The 7,853-nt window shown below is 40.4% G+C and overlaps 2 non-coding genes across 2 annotated transcripts; one reads left to right on the forward strand and one right to left on the reverse strand.

Moving 5' to 3' along the window:
- Positions 1–478: 478 nt before the first annotated feature.
- On the reverse strand, positions 479–586 carry LOC148581274 (small nucleolar RNA R71). Its single transcript, XR_015899631.1, has one exon. It is a non-coding gene; the product is annotated as a small nucleolar RNA R71 (small nucleolar RNA).
- A 5,958-nt stretch (positions 587–6,544) lies between these two features.
- Positions 6,545–6,651, forward strand: LOC148581275 (small nucleolar RNA R71). The gene has a single exon (XR_015898658.1). It is a non-coding gene; the product is annotated as a small nucleolar RNA R71 (small nucleolar RNA).
- The last annotated feature ends 1,202 nt before the right edge of the window (positions 6,652–7,853 follow it).

A 7,853-nucleotide genomic window follows, 5' to 3' on the forward strand; every position in this document is an offset into this window, starting at 1 on the left:
GACTCTGAAGAAGAAACTAAGAGAAGCTAAAATACAATAATCCAGAGATAACCTTACAGAAATTTTCGAACAAGAAGAGGAGATGGCAGCTGAAAATAATAATAATGCAAGGAGGATGCTTGGTGACTTTACTGCACCTAATTCCAATTTACATGGAAGAAGCATCTCCATCCCTACCATTGGAGCAAACAATTTTGAGCTGAAACCTCAATTAGTTTCTCTAATGCAACAAAACTACAAGTTTCATGGACTTCCATCTGAAGATCCTTTTCAATTCTTAACTGAATTCTTGCATATCTGTGATACTGTTAAGACTAATGGAGTAGATCTTGAAGTCTACAGGCTCATGCTTTTCTCTTTTGCTGTAAGAGACAGAGCTAGAATACGGTTGGACTCTCAACCTAAGGATAGCCTGAACTCTTGGGATAAGCTGGTCAAGGCTTTCTTAGCCAAGTTCTTTCCTCCCCAAAAGCTGAGTAAGCTTAGAGTGGATGTTCAAACCTTCAGACAGAAAGAAGGTGAATCCCTCTATGAAGCTTGGGAGAGATACAAAGAACTGACCAAAAAGTGTCCTTCTGACATGCTTTCAGAATGGACCATCCTAGATATATTCTATGATGGTCTGTCTGAATTAGCTAAGATGTCATTGGATACTTCTGCAGGTGGATCCATTCACCTAAAGAAAATGCTTGCAGAAGCTCAAGAACTCATTGACATGGTTGCTAATAACCAGTTCATATACACTTCTGAAAGGAATCCTGTGAATAATGGGACGCCTATGAAGAAGGGAGTTCTTGAAATTGATACTCTTAATGCCATATTGGCTCAGAATAAAATATTGACTCAGCAAGTCAATGTGATTTCTCAGAGTCTGAATGGAATGCAAGTTGCATCCAACAGTACTCAAGAGGCATCTTCTGAAGAAGAAGCTTATGATCCTGAAAACCCTGCAATAGCAGAGGTGAATTACATGGGTGAACCATATGGAAACACCTATAATCCCTCATGGAGAAATCACCCAAATCTCTCATGGAAGGATCAACAAAAGCCTCAACAAGGCTTTAATAATGGTGGAAGAAACAGGTTTAACAGCAGTAAATCTTTTCCATCATCTTCTCAGCAACAGACAGAGAACTCTGAACAAAATACCTCTAATGTAGCAAACTTAGTCTCTGATCTATCCAAGGCCACTGTAAGTTTCATGAATGAAACAAGGTCCTCAATTAGAAATTTGGAGGCACAAGTGGGCCAGCTGAGTAAAAGGATCATTGAAATCCCTCCTAGTACTCTCCCAAGCAATACAGAAGAAAATCCAAAAGGAGAGTGCAAGGCCATTGAAATGACCATCATGGCCGAATCCAAGGAGGAAGGGGAGGACGTGAATCCCAAGGAGGAAGACCTCCTGGGACGTCCAGTGATCAACAAGGAGTTTCCCTCTGAGGAACCAAAGGAATCTGAGGCTCATCTAGAGACCATAGAGATTCCATTAAACCTCCTTATGCCATTCATGAGCTCTGATGAATATTCTTCTTCTGAAGAGAATGAGGATGTCACTGAAGAGCAAGTTACCAAGTACCTTGGTGCAATCATGAAGCTGAATGCCAATCTATTTGGTAAAGAGACTTGGGGAGATGAACCTCCCATGTTCACCAATGAACTAAATGCATTGGATCAACTGAGATTGCCTCAGAAGAAACAGGATCCTGGAAAGTTCCTAATACCCTGTACCATAGGCACCATGACCTTTGAGAAGGCTCTATGTGACCTTCGGTCAGGAATAAACCTCATGCCACTTTCTGTAATGGAGAAACTGGGAATCTTTGAGGTACAAGCTGCTAAAATCTCATTAGAGATGGCAGACAATTCCAGAAAACAGGCTTATGGACAAGTAGAGGACGTGTTAGTAAAGGTTTCAGGCCTTTACATCCCTGCTGATTTCATAATCCTAGATACTGGGGAGGATGAGGATGAATCCATCATCCTTGGAAGACCCTTCCTAGCCACAGCAAGAGCTGTGATTGATGTTAACAGAGGTGAACTAGTCCTTCAATTGAATGGGGACTCCCTTGAGTTTAAAACTCAAGGACATCCTTCTGTAAACATGAAAAAGAGGCACAGTAAGCTTCTCTCAAAACAGAGTCAACTAGGGCCCCCACAGTCGAACTCTAAGTTTGGTGTTGGGAGGCCACAGCCAAACTCTAAGTTTGGTGTTGGGAGGCCACAGCCAAACTCTAAGTTTGGTGTTGAACTCCCATATCCAAACTCTAAGTTTGGTGTTGGGAGTCTATAAAATTGACCTGATCACATTGTGGCTCTATGAGAGCCCAATGTCAAGCTATTGACATTAAAGAAGCGCTTGTTGGGAGGCAACCTAATTTTTATTTATCTAATTTTAATTTAATTTTATTGTTATTTCATGTTTTATTAGGTTCATGATCATGTGGAGTCACAAAATAAATATAAAAATTGAAAATGGAATCAAAAACAGCAGAAGAAAAATCACGCCCTGGAGGAGGATCTTACTGGCGTTTAAACGCCAGTAAGGAGCATCTGGCTGGCGTTCAACGCCAAAACAGAGCATGGATCTGGTGTTGAACGCCCAAAACAAGCAGCATCCTGGCGTTTAGAAGCCAGGAATGCACACTGAGGAAAGCTGGTGCTGAACGCCAGAAACAAGCATAGAACTGGCGTTCAACGCCAGAAACATGCTGCATCTGGGCGCTGAACGCCCAGAACAAGCATCAATTCGGCGTTTAAACACCAGAATTGCATGCAAAGGCATTTTACATGCCTAATTGGTGCAGGGATGTAAATCCTTGACACCTCAGGATCTGTGGACCCCACAGGATCCCCGCATACCTCCACTCACCTTACCTCCACATAATCCTATATTACCCTCTCTCTCTCTCTCCATTCACAGTCATCCCTTCTGTTTTCCATTCACCACTCACATCCATTACTCCCCTAAAACCATCATACAACCCACCTACACCCATCCACTCAAATTCAAACCATCAACTCACCTCTATCTCTTCTTCTTCTTCTACTATTCTTTCTTCTTTTGCTCGAGGGTGAGCAATATTCTAAGTTTGGTGTGGTAAAAGCATAGCTTTTTTTATTTTTCATAACCATTGATGGCACCTAAGGCCAAAGAAAGCTCTAGAAAGAGGAAAGGGAAGACAAAAGCTTCCATCAAGGGTCTATAGCTCAGTGGTAGAACATTTGACTGCAAATCAAAAGATCCCTGAGATACCTCAGGGGATGCACTTTCCTCCACAGAACTATTGGGAGCAAATCAACACCTCCCTAGGAGAACTAAGTTCTAACATGGGACAACTAAGGGTGGAACATCAAAAGCACTCCATCATCCTTCATGAAATTAGAGAAGATCAAAGAGCTATGAGGGAGGAGCAACAGAGACAAGGAAGAGACATAGAAGAGATCAAGGACATCATTGGTTCCTCAAGAAGAAAACGCCACCATCACTAAGGTGGACTCATTCCATGTTCTTACATTCTCTGTTTTTCGTTTTCTATGTTAAATGTTTATCCATGTTTGTGTCTTCATTACATGATCATTAGTATTTAAGTGTCTATGCCTTAAAGTAGTGAATATGAATCCATCACCTCTCTTAAATGAAAAATGTTTTAATTCAAAAGAACAAGAAGTATATGAGTTTCAAATTTATCCTTGAACTTAGTTTGATTATATTGATGTGGTGACAATGCTTCTTGTTTTCTGAATGAATGCTTGAACAGTGCATATGTCTTTTGAAGTTATTGTTTAAGAATGTTAAATATGTTGGCTCTTGAAAGAATGATGACAAGGAGACATGTTATTTGATAATCTGAAAAATCATAAAAATGATTCTTGAAGCAAGAAAAAGCAGTGAATACAAAAGCTTGCAGAAAAAAAAAAGAAAGAAAAAAAATGGCGAAAAAAATAAAAAAAAAAAAAGAGAAAAAGCAAGCAGAAAAAGCCAAAAGCTCTTAAAACCAAAAGGCAAGAGGAAAAGGCCAATAACCCTTAAAACCAAAAGGCAAGGGTAAATAAAAAGGATCCCAAGGATTTGAGCATCAGTGGATAGGAGGGCCTAAAGGAATAAAATCCTGGCCTAAGCGGCTAAACCAAGCTGTCCCTAACCATGTGCTTGTGGCGTGAAGGTGTCAAGTGAAAACTTGAGACTGAGCGGTTAAAGTCAAGGTCCAAAGCAAAAAAAAAAGAGTGTGCTTAAGAACCCTGGACACCTCTAATTGGGGACTTTAGCAAAGCTAAGTCACAATCTGAAAAGGTTCACCCAGTTATGTGTCTGTGGCATTTATATATCCGGTGGTAATACTGGAAAACAAAGTGCTTAGGGCCACGGCCAAGACTCATAAAGTAGCTGTGTTCAAGAATCAACATACTGAACTAGGAGAATCAATAACACTATCTGAACTCTGAGTTCCTATAGATGCCAATCATTCTGAACTTCAATGGATAGAGTGAGATGCCAAAACTATTCAAGAGGCAAAAAGCTACAAGTCCCGCTCATCTGCTTGGAGCTATGTTTCATTGATGATTTGGAATTTATAGTATATTCTCTTCTTTTTATCCTATTTGATTTTCAGTTGCTTGGGGACAAGCAACAATTTAAGTTTGGTGTTGTGATGAGCGGATAATTTATACGCTTTTTGGCATTGTTTTTAGTAGGATCTAGTTACTTTTAGGGATGTTTTTATTAGTTTTTATGTTAAATTCACATTTCTGGACTTTACTATGAGTTTGTGTGTTTTTCTGTGATTTCAGGTATTTTCTGGCTGAAATTGAGGGGATCGAGCAAAAATCAGATTAAGAGGTTGAAGAAGGACTGCTGATGCTGTTGGATTCTGACCTCCCTGCACTCAAAGTGGATTTTCTGCAGCTACAGAACTCAAAATGGCACGCTTCTAATTGCGTTGGAAAGTAGACATCTAGAGCTTTCCAGCAATAGTAATAGTCCATACTTTCGCCGAGTTTAGATGACACAAAAGGGCGTTGAACGCCAGTTCTACGATGCAGTCTGGAGTTAAACGCCAGAAACACGTCACGAACCAGAGTTGAACGCCAAAAACACGTTACAACTTGGCGTTCAACTCCAGAAGAAGCCTCTGCACGTGTAAACTTCAAGCTCAGCCCAAGCACACACCAAGTGGGCCCCGGAAGTGGATTTATGCATCAATTACTTACTTTTGTAAACCCTAGTAGCTAGTTTAGTATAAATAGGACTTTTTACTATTGTATTCACATCTTGGGACGTTTAGTTCTTAGATCATGGGGGCTGGCCATTCGGCCATGCCTGGACCTTCATCACTTATGTATTTTCAACGGTAGAGTTTCTGCACTCCATAGATTAAGGTGTGGAGCTCTGCTGTTCCTCATGAATTAATACAAAGTACTACTGTTTTTCTATTCAATTCAACTTATTCCGCTTCTAAGATATCCATTTGCGCTTCAATATGAATGTGATGATCGTGACAGTCATCATCATTCCCCATGAACACGTGCCTGACAACCACTTCTGTTCTACCTTGGATTGAATGAGTATCTCTTGGATTCCTTAATCAGAATCTTCGTGGTATAAGTTAGAACCCATGGATGGCCATTCCTAAGATCCGGAAAGTCTAAATCTTGTCTGTGGTATTCCGAGTAGGATCTGGGAAGGGATGGCTATGACGAACTTCAAACTCGCGAGTGCTGGGCGTAGTGACAAACGCAAAAGGATAGTAAATCCTATTCTAGTATGATCGAGAACCTCCAGATGATTAGCCATGCCGTGACAGAGCATTTGGACCATTTTCACAGAGAGGATGGGATGTAGCCATTGACAATGGTGATGCCCCTTACAGAAAGCTTGCCATGGAAAGGAGTAAGACTGATTGGATGAAGACAGCAGGAAAGCAGAGATTCAGAGGAACGAAAGCATCTCTATACGCTTATCTGAAATTCTAACCAATGAATTACATAAGTATTTCTATCTTTATTTTCTATTTATTTACTATTATTTTTCGAAAACTCCATAACTATTTGATATCTGCCAGACTGAGATTTACAAGATGACCATAGCTTGCTTCATACCAACAATTTCCGTGGGATCGACCCTTACTCACGTAAGGTTTTATTACTTGGACGACCCAGTGCACTTGCTGGTTAGTTGTGCGAGGTTGTGAAGTTATGTCTGGACCATGGTATTGTGCACCACTTGTTGGCACCATTGCCAGGGAGAGAACGAACAACTAATTTTACAACCTCAGAGTAACGATTTCGCATACCTTCAGCCAACTGCTTGGTAATCAGCTTGTTCTGGGCCAGCAATGCATCCATGTTATTTAGCTCCATTACTCCTCTAGTGTTGCCTCTTTCAGAAGTATAGAAGTAGTCATTCTCAACTACAGTCTCAATGACATCTATGGCTTCTTCAATGGTCTTTTTCTTGTTCAGAGATCCCCCAGATGAGTGGTCTACTGCCTTCTTTGATTCATAAGAGAGACCTTCATAGAAGATGTGTAACTGCACCCATTCATTGAACATATCTGGCGGGCACCTTCTTGTCAAGTCCTTAAACCTCTCCCATGCTTTATAGAGAGTTTCACCATCTTGTTGCCTAAAGGTTTGTACCTCAGCTCTCAACCTGTTGATTCTTTAAGGAGGATAGAATCTCGCCAAGAATTTGTTCACCACATCTTCCCAGGTTGTTAAACTCTCCTTCAAGAAGGATTCCATCCATTTAGATGCTATGTCCTTGAGTGAGAAGGGAAACAGAAGCAGTCTATAGGTGTCAAGATGAACACCATTAGACTTCACAGTATCACATATCCTCAGAAAAGTGGTTAGATGTTGATTGGGGTCTTCTTAGACACTTCCTCCGAATGAACAATTGTTCTGAACGAGGGTGATGAGTTGTGGATTTAGTTCAAAGTTATTGGCATGTATGGTTGGCTTTTGAATGCTACTTCCACAGTTTCCTGGGTTTGGATTGATATAAGAGCCTAGAATTTTTCTTTCTTGTCCAGCATGATGCACTGGACCTTCTCTGCCATGGTTGTGAGCCTCTTCTTCATGATGGATCTCCATATTCTTATCCATGTCTGGTTCAAAGTACTCTTCCTCTTCCTCAGCACCAACAACTCTCTTTCTTCTTGCTTTCCTCCTTAATCTAAGGAAGGTCCTCTCAGGTTCAGAATCAACAGAAGTTGAAGCCTCGCTTCTTCTACCTGTCATACAACCAATAAGGCCAAAGCAAAAGGGAGATAGAGAATATTCTTGTTAAAAATGCTGTTAGTGTGAGCGATGCAATATATCAAACAGTTAGTGGATTAGTGAACTGAATTGTAACAAATACGAGAACACCACAAACGGGTAGGGGTAAAGGGAAGAAAATAACTAAAACTGAAAGTAAATTACTCAAACAGAATTTAAATCAAACAAAAGAAAAATGCTCAATCTAGTTATCCACCAATTTAATCATTGTTGATACAAAATCAATCCCCGGCAATGGCGCCATAAACTTGATGCACGGAAACTTGTCTCTCAACAATTTTCCCTTGGCAAGTATACCGAATTGTCGTCAAGTAAAAACTCACAATAGAGTGAGGTCGAATCCCACAGGGATTGATTGGTCAAGCAACTTTAATTGGAGGAATGTTCTAGTTGAGCTAAGCAGAATTTGATTGGAGAATTGCAGGAATTTAAATGGCGGAAAGTAAATGGCAGGAAATGTAATTACTGGAAATAAAGGACTGAATGTAAATGACGGAAAGTAAATTGCAGAATCTTAAATGAGGAATGGGAAAGATGAACATAAAAGTAAATGGCATAAAGTAAAGAGAATGGGA

Source organism: Arachis ipaensis, chromosome B10, assembly GCF_059453495.1.
Source record: "Arachis ipaensis isolate K30076 ecotype BB chromosome B10, ASM5945349v1, whole genome shotgun sequence".
Taxonomy (NCBI): Eukaryota; Viridiplantae; Streptophyta; class Magnoliopsida; order Fabales; family Fabaceae; genus Arachis; species Arachis ipaensis.